The sequence below is a fragment of the Rattus norvegicus genome, chromosome 2 (assembly GCF_021556685.1).
Source record: "Rattus norvegicus strain SHRSP/BbbUtx chromosome 2, alternate assembly SHRSP_T2T, whole genome shotgun sequence".
NCBI lineage: Eukaryota > Metazoa > Chordata > Mammalia > Rodentia > Muridae > Rattus > Rattus norvegicus.
The window spans coordinates 153,077,455-153,098,962 of NC_141535.1; the positions used below are offsets into that span (position 1 = coordinate 153,077,455).

The window sequence follows — 21,508 nt, forward strand, 5'->3', positions numbered from 1 at the left end:
AGTTTAAAACATTAACCTTAAACATTCATGTGTAGAAGACATGTGATTAGACAGCTTAATTACAACAAGCCTCCTGGTTCTCCGGCAGTTACAAGTTTTGCTTTCTTCTAGTATTTTTCCTGAGGCTTAGGTGGAATAGTTGAGTTGTGGGTGTCTCATTTGGGGTTTGCCTCTGAATTTTTGCCCCCTGTGGGTCTCTACAGTAGTCTCCATCTACTGAAAAAAATATCTTCAGTGAGGGGTGAAAGCTGCACTTAATTGTGGGCATACATATAAAAACAGAGTAAAATGAGAAATTATACTAGTGAAGGGAAATGGCAGTAATAGGTTCTTTTCCAGAGTCTATGATCTTCCAGACACAGGTATTTGACTAGGTTTACAGTATTATGCATGTATTCTTCCCATTGAGCAGGACTTGAGTCCAATTAGATAGTTGTTGGTAACCGCCAAGATAAAAGTACCATTATTACACCACTGGGAATATCTTGCTATTTATATCTCAAATATGAGATTTTAAAACATTAACCTTAAAAATATTACATTTATAACATTTGATTTCTAAGAAAAAACTGTTACTGAGAGACAGTACTCAGAAACTTGTAACATCATTAGGTTGGAACTTGGTGTGATGATGCTAACTGTGTATCCCAGCAGCTTCACTCCAGTGTCTCCCAGCCCACCAGATTCACATTCTAGATATTTGTTGATTTGGTACAGTATTGTTAGAGTATGAGGTCATTTAAGATGTGAATAAGCCAAGTAAACTTCGTTTTATTAAATGAATTAACATTGGTATGACAGAGTGGGCTTTGTTATTGAAGTAGTGCATTCCTTCTGAAGTATTTTCTTGACTTGTATTTATCTTTTTGCCATGAAATAATAAAGAAAGGCCTTCTAGAAGCCAGCCAGCCTTTGACTACCTGGCCTCCAAGCTCTCAACAAGGTTCTATTCATTTTAAATGATCAGATCTGCAGAAGTCTATCACAGCTGCACAGAATAAAGCAAGTCATCGAGTACAGCACTGCCATGTTAATTTGCGTCACATTAGAATTCATGTGGAACAGTTAGTTTTCCTTAAATAACCTGCTCAGTGGAAGGTTTTCACCATTATGACCTTACTAGTGCCTGAGTAGGCAAAACAGTGTTCTAGATTAAGCACTGAGGCTTCTGGAATATTTTGCTCAGATATTTGAGCTTAAGTTTACATCCTAATGATGTATTATAACTTTTTGAGTTTAATTCTTTCTGAGAAATTTGAGAATTTCCCACTGATTATGCAATTGATTCTTCTATAAAATGGGGATTTGGTACTTTAAAAGCTGTAAATGTAAAAGCAGTGTATAATAAGAATACTGTTACAATGTAATAATCATAACTTAGGGGTATGTTACAGATCTTCCTTGGCAGCCTTCCAGCATTTGTAACTTTGAGTTCCATGTATAAATTCCTGTTGATAGTGTATTTTTACCTCTACCTGATGTTTGGCAGAAGATGTTGGAAGTGATTTGGGAAAGCTGGACTCTGAGTTTTGACAGCAGTTGCATACTTAGAAAGCCTGTCATATTTTTTCTTACCTCTTATTTCTTTATGCAGCAGGAAGTCACTTATGCTAATTTACTCCAATTTGCATATAGGTTATAGAGTTCTGTGGTGCAGAGCATGCTTAGAACTCCTTTTAAGTGTCTGTTTGGATCAAAGCAGGGCTGTGTGATAGCTGTTGTCTGACACCAAGCTGTGTGGTGTTGTTTTCATTAAACATTTATCACACTTCCAATGTGACAGCAGGCAACTTTGTGCCAGGATAACATGTTTTCATGCAAAATTTATTGAAAAAGATGAGACTTTGTAAAGAGATCTTGTTGCCTTTCACCAGTGGCGAAGGGTAAGTGTTAGAAAGTAGTACACCTTGAACACGTGTTATTGTAACAAAAAGAAGCTTTGTACTGGCAGTTTGTTAAGCGAGTAAATAAAGCTATCTTATAGAAGTGTATGCACTGGACTCTGCTCTTTCAAATGATATTCCTGTTCATTGATTTTCACAAGTATGGCCCATTATTATGTTTGTGTTATAATGAAACATCACTACCCTGTTCCCACTATGTACGTTTGAGTGTTAGATTTAATTCCACTAAACCAATTTGTCAGTTTTTCAAAAAGATGAGGTTCAGAAAGGGAACTATGACATACTATGACATAAAAGATTAGCCAGAAAATTAGGGGACAAAAGTTTCATTAGTTCTCTGTTGGCTTACATCTTTCTCTTACTCATTATGTTTAATTGTAATGTAGTTTCTCCAATGTAATTTTACATGGAAAATGCCTGATGACGGTTTTAATGGCAGGAATTGTAGGGTTGTTTTTTTTTTAAGGTGATTGTCTGGACATAAAAAGCCTTCCTAATGCTGTGACCATTTAATACAGTTCCTCAGGTTGTGGTGACCCCAACCATAAAATGATTTCATTGTTTCTTCATAACTGTAATTTTGCTCTGTAACGAATCATAATGATAGGCAGGATATGTAAGATGTACCTCCAAAGGGATTGCAGTCCACATGTGAAGAACATTTTAATGAGAAAGTAGTTTTATTTCCCTTTTGAATGTCACAGGAATCTACTAAATGAGAAATATATGAAGAAGCTAGTTGAAAGATACAAATAAAGGCCTTTTGAACTTCTCAGAACGCTTCATCCTGAGAGCTCTAGAAAATTTCATGTGACTCTTTGCATGAGGTGTAGCAAAAGTTATGTACAAGTTAAAATTTAAGAATAAACAGAGGGGACCAATTAAGAGCACTGATTGCTCTTCTAGAGGTCCTGAGTTCAATTCCCAGCAACCACATGGTGGCTCACAACCATCTGTAATGGGATCCGATGCCCTCTTCTGGTGTGTCTGAGGACACCTTCAGTGTACTCATATAAACTTGTAATGTAATAGAAGAAGCCTTGTGCATACACCTGTAAAATCTACAAGCCTTGAAATTGTGGTTTCGTGCAAAATCATGACTCATAGAAATACATAGGAGTTTTGACAAAGACATTCTGTGACTAAGTCATTCATAAGAGTAGCAGTGACGTGTCACAGGAAGTGCTTGTAACTGACAAAGCAGACACATTTGAACAACAGGAATTTGGATATGAATTGTCTAACAGATCTGAAACTGGTTTCTTCTCTATCACATAGTGAGATCTTTGCTTGACAAATTCTATTTGCATATTTATCAAAAAGTGTTACTTGTATTCATATCAATTGTCCATAATTTATAGTTTTAAGATAGCTCAGAGGAGGAAAAAAAATGACCAAAATAGGATATTTACTAATCTGTTTTGATCATCTCAATATTTTAAAATCTTTCCTGACAAGGCCAGTTATTTTCTCCCTTCCCTCCTTCCTTCCTTCCTTTCTTTTCTCCCTCCCTCCCTCCCCTCCTCTCTCCCTCCTCTCTCCCTCCCTCCCTCCCTCCCTCCCTCCCTCCCTCCCTCCCTTCCTTCTATCCTTCCTTCCTGATACAATATAAACTAGGCTTGTGTGGAATTCAAGATTTTCTTTTTCAACCCTGCCGCAGTGCAGGGATTATAGGCATGTGCTACCAGGCCTGCCTCCTAGTTACTTTTTTCAGAAATTATTCTTCTATTAGATGGGGATCATGGCAAGTGAAAAAAAATCTGTAAATATCAACAATAATATTTGTAAGAAGACCTGTACTGTGTAATAAGATCTCAAAAAATGGCCACACCCGCGGATCCCGGCCCGCAGCAGCTCTCTGCTCCCAGACCCAGTGAGAGAGAGACCCAACCGCCTGGTCAGGTGGGCACTCCTGAGGCTGCAGAGCGGAAGAGACCACCAACTCTGCTCACCCCTGCCCACATCCCTGGCCCAAGAGGAAACTGTATAAGGCCTCTGGGCTCCCGTGGGGGAGGGCCCAGGAGCAGCAGGACACCTGCCTGAGACACCGCCAGAACCTGAAAGAAACAGACCAGATAAACAGTTCTCTGCACCCAAATCCCGTGGGAGGGAGAGCTAAACCTTCAGAGAGGCAGACAAGCCTGGGAAACCAGAAGAGACTGCTCCCTGCACACACATCTCGGACGACAGAGGAAAAAGCCAAAGACCATCTGGAACGCTGGTGCACTGAAGCTCCCAGAAGGGGCGGCACAGGTCTTCCTGGTTGCTGCCGCTGCAGAGAGCCCCTGGGCAGCACCCCACGAGCGAACTTGAGCCTCAGGACCACAGGTAAGACCAAATTTTCTGCTGCAAGAAAGCTGCCTGGTGAACTCAAGACACAGGCCCACAGGAACAGCTGAAGACCTGTAGAGAGGAAAAACTACACGCCCGAAAGCAGAACACTCTGTCCCCATAACTGACTGAAAGAGAGGAAAACAGGTCTACAGCACTCCTGACACACAGGCTTATAGGACAGTCTAGCCACTGTCAGAAATAGCAGAACAAAGTAACACTAGAGATAATCTGATGGCGAGAGGCAAGCGCAGGAACCCAAGCAACAGAAACCAAGACTACATGGCACCATCGGAGCCCAATTCTCCCATCAAAACAAACATGGAATATCCAAACACACCAGAAAAGCAAGATCTATTTTCAAAATCATATTTGATCATGATGCTGGAGGACTTGAAGAAAGACATGAAGAACTCCCTTAGAGAACAAGTAGAAGCCTACAGAGAGGAATCGCAAAAATGCCTGAAAGAATCGCAAAAATCCCTGAAAGAATTCCAGGAAAACATAAATAAACAAGTAGAAGCCCATAGAGAGGAGACACAAAAATCCCTGAAAGAATTCCAGGAAAACATAAACAAGTAGAAGCCCATAGAGAGGAGACACAAAAATCCCTGAAAGAATTCCAGGAAAACACAATCAAACAGTTGAAGGAATTAAAAATGGAAATAGAAGCAATCAAGAAAGAACACATGGAGACAACCCTGGATATAGAAAACCAAAAGAAGAGACAAGGAGCTGTAGATACAAGCTTCACCAACAGAATACAAGAGATGGAAGAGAGAATCTCAGGAGCAGAAGATTCCATAGAAATCATTGACTCAACTGTCAAAGATAATGTAAAGCAGAAAAAGCTACTGGTCCAAAACATACTGGAAATCCAGGACTCAATGAGAAGATCAAACCTAAGGATAATAGGTATAGAAGAGAGTGAAGACTCCCAGCTCAAAGGACCAGTAAATATCTTCAACAAAATCATAGAAGAAAACTTCCCTAACCTAAAAAAAGAGATACCCATAGACATACAAGAAGCCTACAGAACTCCAAATAGATTGGACCAGAAAAGAAACACCTCCCGTCACATAATTGTCAAAACACCAAACGCACAAAATAAAGAAAGAATATTAAAAGCAGTAAGGGAAAAAGGTCAAGTAACATATAAAGGGAGACCTATCAGAATCACACCAGACTTCTCGCCAGAAACTATGAAGGCCAGAAGATCCTGGACTGATGTCATACAGACCCTAAGAGAACACAAATGCCAGCCCAGGTTATTGTATCCAGCAAAACTCTCAATTAACATTGATGGAGAAACCAAGATATTCCATTACAAAACCAAATTTACACAATATCTTTCTACAAATCCAGCACTACAAAGGATAATAAATGGTAAAGCCCAACATAAGGAGGCAAGCTATACCCTAGAAGAAGGAAGAAACTAATCGTCTTGGCAACAAAACAAAGAGAATGAAAGCACACAAACATAACCTCACATCCAAATATGAATATAAAGGGAAGCAATAATCACTATTCCTTAATATCTCTCAATATCAATGGCCTCAACTCCCCAATAAAAAGACATAGATTAACAAACTGGATACGCAACGAGGACCCTGCATTCTGCTGCCTACAGGAAACACACCTCAGAGACAAAGACGGACACTACCTCAGAGTGAAAAGCTGGAAAACAACTTTCCAAGCAAGTGGTCTGAAGAAGCAAGCTGGAGTAGCCATTCTAATATCAAATAAAATCAATTTTCAACTAAAAGTCATCAAAAAAGATAAGGAAGGACACTTCATATTCATCAAAGGAAAAATCCACCAAGATGAACTCTCAATCCTAAATATCTATGCCCCAAATACAAGGGCACCTACATACGTAAAAGAAACCTTACTAAAGCTCAAAACACACATTGCACCTCACACAATAATAGTGGGAGATTTCAACACACCACTCTCATCAATGGACAGATCATGGAAACAGAAATTAAACAGTGATGTCGACAGACTAAGAGAAGTCATGAGCCAAATGGACTTAACGGATATTTATAGAACATTCTATCCTAAAGCAAAAGGATATACCTTCTTCTCAGCTCCTCATGGTACTTTCTCCAAAATTGACCATATAATTGGTCAAAAATGGGTCTCAACAGGTACAGAAAGATAGAAATAATCCCATGCGTGCTATCGGACCACCACGGCCTAAAACTGGTCTTCAATAACAATAAGGGAAGAATGCCCACATATACGTGGAAATTGAACAATTCTCTACTCAATGATAACCTGGTCAAGGAAGAAATAAAGAAAGAAATTAAAAACTTTTTAGAATTTAATGAAAATGAAGATACAACATACCCAAACTTATGGGACACAATGAAAGCTGTGCTAAGAGGAAAACTCATAGCGCTGAGTGCCTGCAGAAAGAAACAGGAAAGAGTATATGTCAGCAGCTTGACAGCACACCTAAAAGCTCTAGAACAAAAAGAAGCAAATACACCCAGGAGGAGTAGAAGGCAGGAAATAATCAAACTCAGAGCTGAAATCAACCAAGTAGAAACAAAAAGGACCATAGAAAGAATCAACAGAACCAAAAGTTGGTTCTTTGAGAAAATCAACAAGATAGATAAACCCTTAGCCAGACTAACGAGAGGACACAGAGAGTGTGTCCAAATTAACAAAATCAGAAATGAAAAGGGAGACATAACTACAGATTCAGAGGAAATTCAAGAAATCATCAGATCTTACTATAAAAGCCTATATTCAACAAAACTTTAAAATCTGCAGGAAATGGACAATTTCCTAGACAGATACCAGGTATCGAAGTTAAATCAGGAACAGATAAACCAGTTAAACAACTCCATAACTCCTAAGGAAATAGAAGCAGTCATTAAAGGTCTCCCAACCAAAAAGAGCCCAGGTCCAGACGGGTTTAGTGCAGAATTCTATCAAACCTTCATAGAAGACCTCATACCAATATTATCCAAACTATTCCACAAAATTGAAACAGATGGAGCACTACCGAATTCCTTCTACGAAGCCACAATTACTCTTATACCTAAACCACACAAAGACACAACAAAGAAAGAGAACTTCAGACCAATTTCCCTTATGAATATCGACGCTAAAATACTCAATAAAATTCTGGCAAACCGAATTCAAGAGCACATCAAAACAATCATCCACCATGATCAAGTAGGCTTCATCCCAGGCATGCAGGGATGGTTTAATATACGGAAAACCATCAACGTCATCCATTATATAAACAAACTGAAAGAACAAAACCACATGATCATTTCATTAGATGCTGAGAAAGCATTTGACAAAATTCAACACCCCTTCATGATAAAAGTCCTGGAAAGAATAGGAATTCAAGGCGCATACCTAAACATAGTAAAAGCCATATACAGCCAACCAGTTGCTAACATTAAACTAAATGGAGAGAAACTTGAAGCAATCCCACTAAAATCAGGGACTAGACAAGGCTGCCCACTCTCTCCCTACTTATTCAATATAGTTCTTGAAGTTCTAGCCAGAGCAATCAGACAAGAAAAGGAGATCAAGGGGATACAGATCGGAAAAGAAGAGGTCAAAATATCACTATTTGCAGATGACATGATAGTATATTTAAGTGATCCCAAAAGTTCCACCAGAGAACTACTAAAGCTGATAAACAACTTCAGCAAAGTGGCTGGGTATAAAATTAACTCAAATAAATCAGTTGCCTTCCTCCATACAAAAGAGAAACAAGCCGAGAAAGAAATTAGGGAAACGACACCCTTCATAATAGACCCAAATAATATAAAGTACCTCGGTGTGACTTTAACCAAGCAAGTAAAAGATCTGTACAATAAGAACTTCAAGACACTGAAGAAAGAAATTGAAGAAGACCTCAGAAGATGGAAAGATCTCCCATGCTCATGGATTGGCAGGATTAATATAGTAAAAATGGCCATTTTACCAAAAGCAATCTACAGATTCAATGCAATCCCCATCAAAATACCAATCCAATTCTTCAAAGAGTTAGACAGAACAATTTGCAAATTCATCTGGAATAACAAAAAACCCAGGATAGCTAAAGCTATCCTCAACAATAAAAGGACTTCAGGGGGAATCACTATCCCTGAACTCAAGCAGTATTACAGAGCAATAGTGATAAAAACTGCATGGTATTGGTACAGAGACAGACAGATAGACCAATGGAATAGAATTGAAGACCCAGAAATGAACCCACACACATATGGTCACTTGATTTTTGACAAAGGAGCCAAAACCATCCAATGGAAAAAAGATAGCATTTTCAGCAAATGGTGCTGGTTCAACTGGAGGTCAACATGTAGAAGAATGCAGATCGATCCATGCTTATCACCCTGTACAAAGCTTAAGTCCAAGTGGATCAAGGACCTCCACATCAAACCAGACACACTCAAACTAATAGAAGAAAAACTAGGGAAGCATCTGGAACACATGGGCACTGGAAAAAATTTCCGGAACAAAACACCAATGGCTTATGCTCTAAGATCAAGAATCGACAAATGGGATCTCATAAATTGCAAAGCTTCTGTAAGGCAAAGGACACTGTGGTTAGGACAAAACGGCAACCAACAGATTGGGAAAAGATCTTTACCAATCCTACAACAGATAGAGGCCTTATATCCAAAATATACAAAGAACTCAAGAAGTTAGACCGCAGGGAAACAAATAACCCTATTAAAAAATGGGGTTCAGAGCTAAACAAAGAATTCACAGCTGAGGAATGCCGAATGGCTGAGAAACACCTAAAGAAATGTTCCACATCTTTAGTCATAAGGGAAATGCAAATCAAAACAACCCTGAGATTTCACCTCACACCAGTGAGAATGGCTAAGATCAAAAACTCAGGTGACAGCAGATGCTGGCGAGGATGTGGAGAAAGAGGAACACTCCTCCATTGTTGGTGGGATTGCAGACTGGTAAAACCATTCTGGAAATCAGTCTGGAGGTTCCTCAGAAAATTGGACATTGAACTGCCTGAGGATCCAGCTATACCTCTCTTGGGCATATACCCAAAAGATGCCTCAACATATAAAAGAGACACGTGCTCCACTATGTTCATCGCAGCCTTATTTATAATAGCCAGAAACTGGAAAGAACCCAGATGCCCTTCAACAGAGGAATGGATACAGAAAATGTGGTACATCTACACAATGGAATATTACTCAGCTATCAAAAACAACGAGTTTATGAAATTCGTAGGCAAATGGTTGGAACTGAAAAATATCATCCTGAGTGAGCTAACCCAATCACAGAAAGACATACATGGTATGCACTCATTGATAAGTGGCTATTAGCCCAAATGCTTGAATTACCCTAGATCCCTAGAACAAACGAAACTCAAGACGGATGATCAAAATGTGAATGCTTCACTCCTTCTTTAAATGAGGAAAAAGAATACCCTTGGCAGGGAAGGGAGAGGCAAAGATTAAAACAGAGACTGAAGGAACACCCATTCAGAGCCTGCCCCACATGTGGCCCATACATATACAGCCACCCAATTAGACAAGATGGATGAAGCAAAGAAGTGCAGACCGACAGGAGCCGGATGTAGATCGCTCCTGAGAGACACAGCCAGAATACAGCAAATACAGAGGCGAATGCCAGCAGCAAACCACTGAACTGAGAATAGGTCCCCTGTTGAAGGAATCAGAGAAAGAACTGGAAGAGCTTGAAGGGGCTCGAGACCCCAAAAGTACAACAATGCCAAGCAACCAGAGCTTCCAGGGACTAAGCCACTACCTAAAGACTATACATGGACTGACCCTGGACTCTGACCCCATAGGTAGCAATGAATATCCTAGTAAGAGCACCAGTGGAAGGGGAAGCCCTGGGTCCTGCTAAGACTGAACCCCCAGTGAACTAGTCTATGGGGGGAGGGCGGCAATGGGGGGAGGGTTGGGAGGGGAACACCCATAAGGAAGGGGAGGGGGGAGGGGGATGTTTGCCCGGCAACCGGGAAAGGTAATAACACTCGAAATGTATATAAGAAATACTCAAGTTAATAAAAAAAAAAAAAGAAGATCTCAAAAAATGGCATTTTTTTTTATTAAGGAAATTACCCAGGTTAGCCTGGGACTTGTGATTCTTCTGCCTTAGGATCCTATGTATGGGGATTCTCCATGCATTTCATCATGCATGCTTAACAAACAATTGACTAATGTGATTGGTTCTGTGATTACCAGTTCCTCGGGGATGTGATAATCAATTTTATCAACTTGACACACACTAGAACAACCAGGGAAGAAAGAGCCTCAATTAAGAAATTGCCTCTATCATATTAGCTTGTGGGCCTGCTTTGGGGGTATTAATGATCACTGTAGAAGGGCCCAGCCAACTGTGGTTAGTGCCACCCTTGGGCAGGGTGTCTTGGGTTGGTATACAGAATCAAACTGAGGAAGTCAGGGAGCCAGCCCATAAGCAGTGGCTCCATGGTATCTGCTTCAGCTCATGCCTCCAGGTTCCCCCTGCCTTGAGTATCTGCCTTGTCTTCCCTCAATCATGGTATGCCAAAAATAAACCAAATGAACCTCTGCCTGGGCTATACTGTTTTTGCTCAGTGCTTTATCATAGTAACAGAAAGCAAACTAGGACTATACTTTTCCTCACTTCCATGTCCTCATGATGGTTGTCTCAGCATGAAATATTTTATTCTCTAGCTTTCCTAATTTTCAATTCCTGTTTTACATGTTACTTCATGCATAAAGTATTCCTTTGCTCTTCAAGAGTATACTATGTAACCTTCCTGTTAGCTAGTAATAGAATTTATGCCAAATCTGAAGATAATTTTGTAATTCTATAACTACAGGTTACCTTGGATATCTTAGTCAACATTGTATTTATTTAGATCATACTAAACATACACTTATATAATGAATAAATAATTATTTTGGCTGCTGTTTCTAGATAAGTAAAGGAGGGTTTCAGCATTTTTTAAATTTTAAAATTGACTTGTTGATGTTACTTCCCTTTTGTATTACCCCATGCCCATTCACTAGGATATGTGTAAACGCATATAGTTACAAAACCTGCAAACCTTAAGACTACATTAAAAACAATTCTATTTAACTTTTACCATATCTTTTTCTATTTTAAATATCGGCAATCATGCTATCATTAATTTTGTATAGAATTTGTTTTTAAAACAATACTCTTAGGATGCGTGTTTTAGATATTGATTAAAATACTAGTTGTTATTGAATTTATCTTAGTATTTCTACTTTTTTGATTCAGTACATGGTTTCAGGACAAAACATAGCAGAGTTAAATATACTATTCCATGGAGGTCTTAGTTGAAACCTTACTGTTTACCTTCAGCTCATTTCTGTATGAGTTTGTAAGTTGAAGACTCTGCAGGACTTTTAAAGGAATGTAGAGGTAATAAAAATGGAATGCCAGACAGGTCCCCCAAAACCTAAGGTGTCATTTATGAATCACCTATTACAGGTCTCTAGTTTATATTTCAGTGTAAAACATTTTGATTATCTCAGGTGTGAAGTATGCTAAACTAAATAGGTGCAGTCCTATCAATATTTTAAAATAATTCAAGTTTATTTATTTCTCTTCAGCTTTCTCTCCAGTTTGGTGATCATTGGAGTGACATCTCCAAATGGACCAGATTAGAATAAAACACAAACATATGATGGATCAATTAGGTCATTGTTGGTCACCACAGGTTGTAGGTCAGCAGTAGTGGAGTGCCAGGAGTAGTGGCAAAAGACTGGGACAGAAACAGAATGGTCACTGTAAGTTTGATACCACTCTGGTCCACATAACAAGTTCCAGACTGACCATGGTTATATAGTGACATCCTAACACACACACACACACGCACACACACACACACACACACACACACACACACACACACACACACACACCCCAGGGAGAGGGAAAGGGAGATGCACACACACAACGGGGGGGGGGGGGGTACACACACAGATGAACACCTCCCCCCACTGCACAGAGAGTGGGGGAGGGAGAGAGAGACTGAGAAAGAAATGGGGAGAAAGAAAAAGATTTTTGTATCTCAATGTGATATATTAGACAGTTGATAAGTGACTGGTTTAAATGTTCTTGACATGTGTGTGATTGAAGTGAGCATAGCCAGATGATAGTAACAATTAGATATTGTTATGAGCTGCACTTTTCCACTGTAGCAGAGTAAACTGTACCACACTATTCATGTAAGTGGGGTTTCTCTATCTTAGATTTTAAGGCACTGAGATTATGATAAAAAAGAACTCCAGATAGTTTCTCTGGGTCTAATGCTTTAAAATTAATACTCAGATTGTAATCATTGGCTTCTGAGATTGGGTGTAACTACAGGAAGATAGACATGTGTCTGGACCACAAGGGTATTGACAGGAAACACTTCTGAATGCCATTCCACATTTGATGATCTCAGCAGGCTCAGTTAGGAAATGTGCTACTGTTTCAATTCTCCTGCTCTTACTACAAGAGAGTTTGAAAGGGCAGCTGTGCTTCCTTTTGTTATGCCAGATTGTTGACAGGCTACCTGAAAGTACCACTGAGAACTACTTGATTGCCATGTGTTAAAGCAGCCTTTACTTAAATAAACAAACAAACAAACTCAAGAGTCCAGTCCAAGAAATTAGTAGATACAAGATTTTGAAAATGAATGTGAATTAAATTATTTATAATACAACTACTTATTTTTTTTGTTTTCTTTTTTCTTTTTTTTCCATCTTTATTAAATTGGGTATTTCTTATTTAAATTTCAGTTGTCTTTCTCTTTCCCAGTTTCCAGGCCAACATCCCCCTAACCCCTTCCCCTCCCCTGCTATATGGGTGTTCCCCTCCCAATCCTCCCCCCATTACCGCCCTCCCCCCAATAATCCTGTTCACTGGGGGTCCAGCCTTGGCAGAACCACGGGCTTCCCCTTCCATTGGTGCTCTTACTAGGCTATTCATTGCTACCTATGCAATTGGAGCCCAGGGTCAGTCCATGTATAGTCTTTGGGTAGTGCCTTAGTCCCTGGAAGCTCTGGTTGGTTGGCATTGTTGTTCATAAGGGGTCTCGAGCCCCTTCAAGCAATTCCAGTCCTTTCTCTGATTCCTTCAACGGGGGTCCCGTTCTCAGTTCAGTGGTTTGCTGCTGGCATTCACCTATGTATTTGCTGTATTCTGGCTGTGTCTCTCAGGAGAGATCTACATCCAGTTCCTGTCGGCCTGCAATTCTTTGCTTCATCCATCTTATCTAATTGGGTGGCTGTATATGTATGGGCCACATGTGGGGCAGGCTCTGAATGGGTGTTCCTTCTTTGCCTCCTATTCTAAACTTTGCCTCCCTATTCCCTGCCAAGGGTATTCTTGTTCCCCTTTTAAAGAAGGAGTGAAGCATTTGCATTTTGGTCATCCTTGAGTTTCATGTGTTCTGTGCATTTAGGCTAATTCGAGCATTTGGGCTAATAGTCACTTATCAATGAGTGCATACCATGTGTGTTTTTCTGTGATTGGGTTACCTCACTCAGGATGATATTTTCCAGTTCCATCCATTTGCCTATGAATTTCATGAAGTCATTGTTTTTGATAGCTGAGTAGTATTCCATTGTGTAGATGTACCACATTTTCTGTATCCATTCTTCTGTTGAAGGGCATCTGGGTTCTTTCCAGCTTCTGGCTATTATAAATAAGGCTGCGATGAACATAGTGGAGCATGTGTCTTTGTTATATGTTGGGGCATCTTTTGGGTATATGCCCAAGAGAGGTATAGCTGGATCCTCAGGTAGTGCAATGTTCAATTTTCTGAGGAACCTCCAGACTGATTTCCAGAATGGTTGTACCAGTTTGCAATCCCACCAACAATGGAGGAGTGTTCCTCTTTCTCCACATCCTCGCCAGCATCTGCTGTCACCTGAGTTTTTGATTTTAGCCATTCTGACTGGTGTGAGGTGGAATCTCAGGGTTATTTTGCTTTGCATTTCCCTTATGGTTAAAGATGTTGGACATTTCTTTAGGTGCTTCTCAGCCATTCGGCATTCCTCAGCTGTGAATTCTTTGTTTAGCCCTGAACCCCATTTTTAATAGGGTTATTTGTCTCCCTGCATTTTATCTTTGTGAGTTCTTTGTATATTTTGGATATAAGCCCTCTATCAGTTGTAAGATTGGTAAAGATCTCTTGGTTTCTGTTTTGTCTTAACGACAGTGTCCTTTGCCTTACAGAAGCTTTGTAGTTTTATGAGATCCCATTTGTTGATTCTTGATCTTAGAACATAAGCCATTGGTATTTTGTTCAGGAAATTTTCTCCAGTGCCCATGTGTTTGAGATTCTTCCCCACTTTTTCTTATATTAGTTTGAGTGTATCTGGTTTGATGTGGAGGTCCTTGATCCACTTGGACTTAAGCTTTGTACAGGGTGATAAGCATGGATCGATCTGCATTCTTCTACATGCTGACCTCCAGTTGAACCAGCACCATTTGCTGAAAATGCTATCTTTTTTCCTTTGGATGGTTTTGCCCCTTTGTAAAAAAATCAAGTGACCATAGGTGTGTGGGTTCATTTCTGGGTCTCCAATTCTATTCCACTGGTCTATCTGCCTGTCTCTGTACCAATACCATGCGGTTTTTATTCTTTTTTTCTATAACCATTTGGTATAAATTTTAAACAAAACCACCTATTAAAATTATTTTTTTAGATTTAAGTCTCATTCTTCTTAGAGGAATAGTGAGTGGCTTAGTCAGTTTTTTAGGACCTGCTTCATGTTTCATGTATAGCTTATCATCCTATGGCTGACTAGACAACTCTTAGGTTCTGTAATCCTGTCTTTGAGGATTCCACCTATATGAACTACTCATCTCCATAGAGCCGACCTCTCATGTCACCATACTGTGGATGCTAATGTAGGGGTTTTGGAACGACACAAACATTTAATCCAGAGTAAATCAGTTTTCTGTTTTTTTTTTCAAATGGGAAAGTTATGTTTTTTGCCCCTCTAGGAAGTGCTGATTAAATTAATTCTTCAATTGCAGCAGCCTCCTTTATCCTAACTTGAATTTCACTCATTGCTTAGTAGAAAATAGTCTTGAACTACAGCAACAACAGCTGCTCCTGCTGCTACTACTACTACTACTATTACTACAACTACTATTACTACTGCTGCTGCTACTACTACTATTACTACTACTCCTGCTGCTGCTACTGCTGCTACTACTTCCTCCTCTCCTCCTCTTCTTCCTCCCTCTTCTTCCTCTTCCTCCTTCCTCCTCCTCCTCTCTGGCTTTCTTGCTTTCTGTTTACAATTTTGTTCATTGAAACAATAACTAAGGCTTTAGGCATAGTTATAGGAATGCTACAGAAATGTATACTTTAGCATGATATTTGACTGTAATCACCAGGGTAGACTTTTCATGAAGAATCTAGGTTTCAGAGAATGTTCATAATTTACTCCAGATCATACAGTGACAGCAAAACTAAGATTGAAATCAGATTTACTCAAAGTCTACTCTTAGAGCTGCCACATGCCTTAATGTTGACTCAGAGCCTGGAGTTATTTGACTTGGTAGATCATGTTCCTAGCATGCCCAAGGCCCTTGATTCAACCTCCTGCACTGAATAAACTAGAAATTCAAGGTCATCCTCAATCACACTGTGTGTTTGAGGCCAACTTGAACTCTATGGGACTCACCCTTAAAAAGAAATGTCCCAAAAAAAAAAAAAAAAAAAAAAAAAAAAAGAAATGTCCCTGGGAGGAAGAGAGGATGAAGGCTTCTCAGGGAGAGGGATCGTTTGTGTGTGGGGGGGCGGGGGGGTAGCTGGGAGAGTAGAGGGAGGAAAACTGTAGGCAGGATGTATTTTATGAAGAAGAATTTAAAAATATAAAAATTTATGGAATGTAGTACACTGGATAAACACTCGCTTAGCTTGCATAAAGCCCATATTTAATCCTCAGGACTGAGCATGTTAGTACCAGGGCCTGCATTCCTCTCTGAGGGATCTTCATAGGCTGTCTTCATAGGCTACTTTATCTAGGTTAAAGAAACCTAAGGGTAACTGCTATGAAGTGTGGTCAACAAATCAGACATGTTAGACAAGGTTGTGTTATTTTGTAGTTTGTGTTCTTAATGGCCAATGATGTGATCCAAATGAAATTCATCACCCACTCATGTTTTGTTTCCATACTTTACAAATTTGAATTGAACCAAAATAGTCTCTGAATACTTTTGTGGGTCCTACACACATACTAGAAAGTCGTATTTTCAAGCAGCACCTTTAGTGGACACCAGGGACCTGGCTGCAGACATCAAAGGCTCCCCAGTGGTCACTATGAGAGAGAAGTTGGACTTCTTCATCTCCTCCTTCTATTTCCCGTGTGATGAAAGTAAAGATCTGCCACGCTGTACTCAGCTTCAGTCTGGGTTGTGAATGCAAGCCTTGGTCTTCCTTCATGCATGTGTTTATTTCTCCTCTTTTTTTCTCTTCTTCCCCTTCTTCATTTTATTTTTTATTAAAAATAATTCACGCAATATATTCTGATCATTAAGTTAAGGGTTTTAATCCCTCTGTTATCTCCCAGGCCCTCTACACCTATTCACTGTTCCAGCTCAGTGCTTTTTTCCCCCTCTCTCTTAAATAGGCAAATAAAACACACACACACACACACACACATACACACACACACACACACACACACACAAAAAAAAAAACAAGGATACAACACAATGAACAAACAGTAACAGAAAAGGAGGATTTAAAATAGAGTATGAGAGACAGATACACACACACACACACACACACACACCCCTCATACAAACTGAATAACAGAAACTCTACTATACAAGCAAAAAATCAGTCAGGTAAAAACAAAACAACAGAAAACAAAAACCTAAAATCTAAAGCCCAAACAAAACAAGATGGGACAAAAAAAAAGATCTTCAAACATACCTTTGTGTCTATTTTGTTGACCATGAACTGCTTGGCATAAGGCTTGCCCTCAAGTGTTATATAATACCCATTAACATTCACTTGAAGAAAGTAATTTTTCTTTTGTGAATTGTTATTAATGGAAGTTAAGTTCTTGGTTGGGGATGGGATTTCCTGTGTATTTCCCCAACTTAGTTCTGGAGCCCTGTTTAGTTTGGATTTGTGTGGGTCCTATAAGTCCTGCTATAGTCTGACTTCATATGTGTATCAGCCCTGCTATGTTTGGAAGACACTGTTACCTTGGTGTCCTTCATCTCTTTGACTGTTACAATCTTTCTGCCTCCTCTTCCATATAGGTTCCCAAACCTAGAGGGGATGGTTTTGACGAAGACATCTCATTTAGGACTGCATGTTCCTGCACATTGTCCCGTTATGGGTCTTTGTTAGTTGCGATTGTTGTAAGAGAGAGCATCACTGATGATGACTGAGTGAGATACTTATCGATAGGTATAGCACAATGTTGCTAGAAGTCATTTCATTGCTACATCCCTTTAACAGAACAATCGTTTGTGGAGTTCCTCTAGCTCTCCAGGCTATCTAAATTCTAGTTTCTTGGCCACGCAAACAGTACTAGATGTGAGTTTCATCTCATAGAGAGGGATTTAAATCAGATCAGATGTAGTTGATTACTTCCACAATTTTTGTGCAACTGTGTATCTTGCAGGCAGGTCACCTGGTAGAGCAGGGTTTGCACTTGGGTGGTGGTTACCTTTTCACTCAGGTAGCTTGAAAGAACCTTCTCGTACCATGAACATGAGTCCACAGGAGTGAAGGCTCTAGGTAGGACCAGACATGTACAGTGAGAATGTAGGTATTGTCTTCAGCAATAGGGCCTTACCATTCGTTTACAGAGAGCAACCAATAGCTTTGGTGACAGCCTGGCTTAGTTGTGGCTTCCATGGGGCCCCTTTGATCAATAACTTAATATAACCTATTTCTCGAAATCGAAGTTGGTGGTGAAATGTGTTTAGTTGGGACTTCATTTTCCTTGTTATTCGGGAATTTAATGTATATTTCTTTCATATGTGTATTTTAAGAAGCTTCTTCTGTAGTTGGTTTCTGAATGATCTCTTAAATTGCTTCTAGTGTTACCTGTCCCTTTTTATATTCTTGTCCTTAACCCCATCTTCCCTCTCCCTTTCTTTTTAATTCTCCCTGTACTAGTCTTTTTGCTGTTTCTCTCAAATTATAAAATCTAATTCCTCTTGCTTAGGAGATTTTCCCCTCCCCATTAATTCTTTGCCTAACCTCTATTATTTTTCAGATAGTAGCATGCCTATCCAAGTGTTAAAAACTGGCATCTATCCATATGTAAGACAATACTTGTCATATTTGTCTTTTTTTGGGTCTTGGTTACCTCACTCAGAATGATTTGTTTTTCACCATTTACATGAAAATTTTGGTGATTTCTTTTTTGTTTTATTTAGTTATGGTTTGTTTTTTGTTTTTTGTTTTATTTTTATGAAAATATTACATAGTATAAATGTACCACATTTCATTATCCGTTCATCTGTGGATGGACATTTATCTAGTTTATTTTCAATGTCTGACTCATGTAGAGTATCAGTGAATATACTTGAGCAAGACTCTCTGTAGTAAGATTCAGAGTTCTTTGGATATAAGCCTGAGTGGTATAGCTGGGTATTAAGGTAGATCTCTTCCCAGCTTCCTGAGGATCTCGACATTGGTTTCCATAGCGGCCACACCAGTTTGTCCTCTCATCAGCAACAGATGAGTGTCCCCGTACTCCAGATCCCCACTAGTACAAGCTGTCCCTTCTTTTATTGATCTTGGCCATTCTGACAGGTGTGGGATGAAACCTTAAAGTGGTTTTGAATTGCCTGTTCCTGATGGCTAAGGACGGTGAACATTTCCTAAGTGCTTTTTAGTCGTTTGTGATGTATCTTTTGAGAACTGTTTAGTTCTATGCCTCTTTTTTAAATTGGGTTTGCTTTGTTTTCTTGATGTTCAGGTTACTTTAGTTGTTTTTATATTTTAGATATTAACTATTTAATGTGTAATTGGTAAAGATATTTTTCCATGTTGTAGATGCTTCTTTGTCTGGATGATAATGTCCTTTGCTTTTCAGTTCCGTGAGGTCTAATTTATGACTTTTTGGCCTGAGTTCCTGAGCTATCTTGTGCTGAAAATCTTTTCCTATGCCAATGACTTCAAGACCGTTGCTCACTTTCTGTTCTTTGGATCCATTTGGAATTGTTTTGTGCATGATGATAAACATGGATCTATTTGCATCTTCTACATGCAGACATCTAGTTAGACTAGCACATTTGTTGAAGATGGTGTCTTTTTTCAAGTATGCATTTCTAAGTTCTTTTTAATATCAGAAATCAGTCTATAAGTATGAAGACTTATTTCTGTGTCTTCATTTAAACTCCTTATCAAAGAGTTTGTTTTTAGCCAATGCCATGCTGTTTTTAAACTATAGCTTTATAGTATGACTCAGATCATGATATGGATAACTTCCAACATTCCTTTATGATTCTGAATAATTATTTTAGCCATCGTGTGTGTGTGTGTGTGTGTGCTGTGTGCGTGTGTTCATGTGTTTCTATAAGAAGCTGAAAATTGTCCTGTTGATTTCTGTGAACAATAATGTTGGAATGTTGATGGACATTGCATTAAATCTCTAGATTGCTTTTCATAGGATGGCCTTTTTTTACTATATTAATCCTACTGACCCAAGAGAATGGAATATCTTTCTATGTTCTGATATCAGTTTCTTTTTTTTTTTTTTTCTTTTCTTTTTTCCGGAGCTGGGGACCGAACCCAGGGCCTTGCGCTTGCTAGGCAAGCGCTCTACCACTGAGCTAAATCCCCAACCCCTATCAGTTTCTTAAAACATTGTTTTGCTAAGCCTGGAGCTGACCCTGGAACACAGCTCTCTGTACCCAGATCCTGTGGGTAGAGAGCTGGATTCTCAGAAGTGTGGACAGTCCTGAGAGCACAGGTGAGACCACCACTTCTGCTCACATTCCTGGACCAAGAGCAACCTGCCTGGAACCATCTGGACACAGGAACAGAGGGGCGGTCTGGGACAGCATCCTTCAGGTTTCCACTGGCGCCCAGAGCTGACCCTGGGACTCAGCTCTCTGTACCCAGATCCTGGTGGGAGAAAGTCCGTCTCCAGGAATACTGACACACAGGCTTACAGGAGGGTCAAGCCATTGTCAGAGACAGTAAGACAAGCTAACACCAAAGACAAGCAGATGGCAAGAGGCAAGGGCAAGAACTTAATCAAAAGAAACCAAGGCCACTTGGCATCATCAGAACTCAGTTCCCACACCACAGCAAGCCCTGGATACCCCAACACACTGGAAAAGCAAGATTTTGATTGAAAAATCACAACTTATGATGATGTTAGAGGACTTTAAGGACATAAATAGGTCACTTAAAGAAATAAAGGACAACACACGTGAACTGGTAGAAGGCCGTAAAGAGGAAACACAAAAATCCCTTAAAGAATTATAGGTAAACATAACCAAACAGGTGAAGGAATTGAACAAAACCATCCAGAATCTAAAAGTGGAAAGAGAAACAATAAAGAAATCACAAAGGGAGACAACCCTGGAGATAGAAAACCTAGAAAAGACATCAGGAGTCATAGACGCAAGCATTATGAACAGAGTACAAGAGATTTAAGAAAGAATCTCAGGGCCGAAGATACCATAGAAAACATTGACACAACTGTCATTGAAAATGCAAAACTCCAAAAGCTCCTAACTCAATACATCCAGGAAATCCAGGACACAATGAAGAGACCAAACCTAAGGATAATAGGTATAAATGAGAGTGAAGACTCCCAACTTAAGGGGCCAGTAAATATCTTCAAAAAATCATAAAAGCAAACTCAGTCAGCCTGAAAAGAGATGCATGTAACACACAAGACGCCTACAGAACGCCAGGTAGATTGGATCAGAAAAGAAATTCTTCCCGTCACTTAATAGTCAAAATACCAAATGCACAAAACAAAGAAAAGAACATTAAAAACATAAGAGATAAAAAGGTAGTCCTATCAGAATTGCACCAGAATTCCCACCAGAGACTATTATGTGACCTTCTCTTCTCTCAACTGCTGATATCTTGTATTCATTTACTTTTTACCAGTGAATCATCTTTACATTTCTGGGGTAAACCTCATTTGATTGTGATGCATTCTTTTGATATGTTGCTAGATTCAATTTGCTGATTTATTTTTGTGCTCTTAATTTAGCTTAGTTATCAGAATAATGCTTACTTCACACAATAAGTTGAAATATATTCATTTTTTGAAATATTATTTAGA

General features: G+C 39.4%; 1 protein-coding gene across 6 annotated transcripts in view; it reads left to right on the forward strand.

Annotated features, from left to right (window-relative positions):
• Positions 1 to 21,508, forward strand: part of Rsrc1 (arginine and serine rich coiled-coil 1) — a 386,283-nt gene that overhangs the window by 93,871 nt on the left and 270,904 nt on the right.